Source organism: Triticum urartu, unplaced genomic scaffold (assembly GCF_003073215.2).
Source record: "Triticum urartu cultivar G1812 unplaced genomic scaffold, Tu2.1 TuUngrouped_contig_6644, whole genome shotgun sequence".
Taxonomy (NCBI): Eukaryota; Viridiplantae; Streptophyta; class Magnoliopsida; order Poales; family Poaceae; genus Triticum; species Triticum urartu.
In genome coordinates this window covers 6,967-10,894 of record NW_024117422.1, presented here as the reverse complement: position 1 = coordinate 10,894, position 3,928 = coordinate 6,967, and the positions used below count along the sequence as shown (strand labels likewise).

General features: G+C 40.8%; 1 non-coding gene across 1 annotated transcript; it reads right to left on the bottom strand.

Moving 5' to 3' along the window:
* Positions 1-1,367: 1,367 nt before the first annotated feature.
* TRNAG-GCC lies at positions 1,368-1,438 on the bottom strand. Its single transcript has one exon. It is a non-coding gene; the product is annotated as a tRNA-Gly (tRNA).
* Between the last annotated feature and the right edge of the window lie 2,490 nt (positions 1,439-3,928).

Genomic DNA, 3,928 nt, shown 5'->3' with positions numbered 1-3,928 from the left:
ACATGTACCTTTGGAGACACCTGTAGAGCACCTTTATAATCACCCAGTTACGTTGTGACGTTTGGTAGCACACAAAGTGTTCCTCCGGCAAACGGGAGTTGCATAATCTCATAGTCATAGGAACATGTATAAGTTATGAAGAAAGCAATAGCAACATACTAAACGATCAGGTGCTAAGCTAACGGAATGGGTCATGTCAATCAGATCATTCATCTAATGATGTGATCCCGTTAATCAAATAACAACTCTTTGTCCATGGTTAGGAAACATAACCATCTTTGATTAATGAGCTAGTCAAGTAGAGGCATACTAGTGACACTCTGTTTGTCTATGTATTCACACATGTATTATGTTTCGTGATTAATACAATTCTAGCATGAATAATAAACATTTATCATGATATAAGGAAATAAATAACAACTTTATTATTGCCTCTAGGGCATATTTCCTTCATAATGATCCGGTGAAATGCCATTTTCTGCCATCAAATCGATGAGACAATGCATATCATCAAAATATCTTTCCGTGGCATACCCATGGAGCAGAATGTTGTATGTAGTAACCGTCGGTTTTTGGCCCAAACTGATCATAGAATCAAAAAGCTTCCTAGCTTCTCCGCATCTTCCGCTCTTGCAAAGATAATCCATCCGTATGTTTGTAAGCTACAATATTTGGTTGAACACCATTTCTAGACATTTTCTTGAAAATCCGATCCACCTCTTCGCAGTGTCCTAATGAATAGTATCCTTGTATGAGACTAGTATATGTAGCAACATTTGACAGAATTCTTGTATCAAACATCTGTTGAAGAACCTGCTCAGCCTTGTCCATCGCATGAACCTTGCACATGCCAGAGATGATTGAACTACAGGTCACAACATTCGGTGAAATTCGCCTCTTTAGCACTTGACAAAATAGGCTGTAAGCTTTGTCCACCTCACCCTCTTTCAACAAGCCATCAACTACGGTGCTATATGACACCACATTAGGTTGGCAGCTACCCCCATCCTCAGCCATGATGTGAATCAGCTCTAGAGCCTCTTGGCTTCTTTTCTCGTTGCAGAGACCCTTGAAAAGAATGGTGTAGGAGAAAACATCCGGTATGCAGTTAAGCTCGGGCATTATTCGGAGTACGATTTCCATTGCATAGCTGGTCTTCTTCTCCGCGCAGATGGCCTTGAGTAGGTGGTTGAAAGTGATGATAGCATCTGTAGTGAAAAAAATTTGATTTCGCTCTCACTACTCTTCTCCCTCTGCTTTTGATGTCTATAAAGCAAAAAAAAATACTTATATGGCATGCAGGATTTAACGTCAGGAATAAAAAAAACATAGATGAAAAAAGGACAAAAAAATGAAGACAGAAAAAATGCACCAGCCGGGAATCGAACCCGGGTCTGTACCGTGGCAGGGTACTATTCTACCACTAGACCACTGGTGCCTAGATGCCAATTTTATTTGCAGAAACTTAACAACCACTTCACTAGCTTAGCAAACGGGATGCGTCCTACAATCGAACTCAAAGGATTTCAGTACAAATGTGAACACTGAATTTTTTTTACAAGTACACATTTGCATTTCAGTTAAAAGCATTCTTCACATGAAGAAAATAAAAAGAGGCTCCCTTGCAACCTATCTAATCTACACACTGGGAACAATTTCAGGTAAGATATGCCCATTTTCCTCGGCCAATGCCCTACCAAAATTCACTCACCCAAAAAAGATCCAGGCAAGTTATATCCATTTTCCAAAACCAGTCTGTGAAACGACCGTCGTTTGCGGTACCAAATATTGAACATCGTCCTCTGTATAATACTCCCTCTGTAAACTAATATAAGAGTGTTTAGATCACTATTTTAGTATTCTAAACGCTCTTATATTAGTTTACGGAGGGAGTAGAAAGGAGGCAGTGGATGAAGCTTTTGCTACACGATGGCGGCCTTGAGATAACATGGTAGGTACTATTATCATCTTGGTCCTCTTCCAAATGGAAGCCAGGAGCCATTTGCTCCCTGTTCAGACTTCAGAGGATATCACAATTTGCCCCCTGTTAGCACTCGACAGGACGAAAAAAGTGAGCACATTTATAGAACTTGAGAAAGTGACGGATCTCAAATACGGCGCAGATGGCACCTAAGATAGTTGACGCAATATAGTGGTAACAGAAACTAGTAGATGCTGCACCCCAGATCAAAGCACAAAATGGAAGTATAAATGATGACAAAGCTACGGAAGTAATATCCAAGATATCAGCATCCCTTGCTTTCTATACAAATATGAATACCCAGCTTCAGACAAATATTCCAACAGTATGCCACCATGTTAAGAAATCAAACTTTTAGTCGGGAGAAAAAGAACTAACTGATTACTTTTGAAATTTGACACACTGTTCCTTTTATCAGGAAAATCTGAATCTAGTGCACAATTGCCTTCTGCAAGCGGCAGCAGAGCATTCAGCAGGGTGAGGCAGCTTCCTTGTAAGGTTATCAACAAATACCTTCTCCCTCACCATTATTCAGCAATATTAGCTCAGCTGTGATCTAGCGATCGATTTGCAACACTGAGTCAGCATCTTAGCAGGCGCTCACACATATCAATCTTTCTTCTCTACTGATAGGGTTCAAAAACGCCCAGCAATTACACGATCATCTCATCTTCCTCACCTCCCAGACTGCTGCCAACTTCCCCAGCTAGCGACACTTGATTGGACGGCGACACTGATCTTCCCCCGCCGTCTTAATAGAGTGTCGAGTAATCTCGCGCCGCCACGGCTGAAACCATGTCTCTCCTCCAGCGATCATGTAAGCTTGCGTCTGCAGCGGTATATCCAGCCTGACTGCAGCGGTACCTTCGGCCCCTTGCGTTTGTATTGCCAGATCTCAGAGCATCCTCAGAATCAATACGCAGGATACTATGGATGATACATTGCTGCATCATTCTCAAGTCTTAGGAAGAGTGCATATTTAACTTGTTCCGATCCTAAATATCAAATTACCACTCCGCACTTGTACTGCGGAAATTGCTCAGGATTTCAAAATGGTATGCAGCCACAGCCAGGAAATCACAGAAAAAAGGGAATAAACTTCAGCGCATACCTAGTCAAAGGAAGTGCAAGTGCAGATCAATCTAAGCAGATTGGATACCCCGGTAAATGGAGGGTGAATAACAACATAGCTTTATTCGTACCAGTTAGCTTGCTGAACTTTATCCATAACTGCCCTCTGCTTGCTTCCATGCACCAAATTCCTACACATAAAAAGCTCTATTAAGACTGTTCCCGTTAAAGGAAAGCTCTGGTAAGACCAAAAGAAAGGGCAAACTAAATATTAGTCTGAGTAAATCACCATCAATTAGCTAGCGGCTTTAAATTCCACATCTAATTGCTTACATGGCATATAAATGGATGGAAAACAGAGAAATATGTTTGTTTACATTCGTTTATCAGCTCCAGAAAAAAAGTGATGGCATGCATGGTTGACTCAATAAAACTGTACAGGTGAAGATGAAAACACATAATTCACATACTACATAGCGCCTCGATCATTTGCGGCTTTCTATTAAAATAATAAGAAATTGCAGCACTAGCTGGTGCTAAATGCAACTGTCGATTGAACAGCAGCTTCTTTGCCCAAGTATTTCAATAACCCATTCTTCGGTAACAGTGCTCATAGAGGTGGAGTAAAAGCAAAGACCATTTGATAACACCAGAAGTTTCCCAGCGTACAAAAGAAAGTTTAGAGCACAAGTTTCTATCCCAGAGTAGAAAATGTTCTAGTGTGAAAGTAAATTATCATGCAAGTATCAGGTTCAGAAGGATTGCACAACTTGCAAAATTCAGAAGGAGAAAGGCATCATCAACACTTGAATAAATACTTGTAACTGAAGGAAGTCTCAGGCATCATCAACTAACAGAACCATCAGAATCATGTGT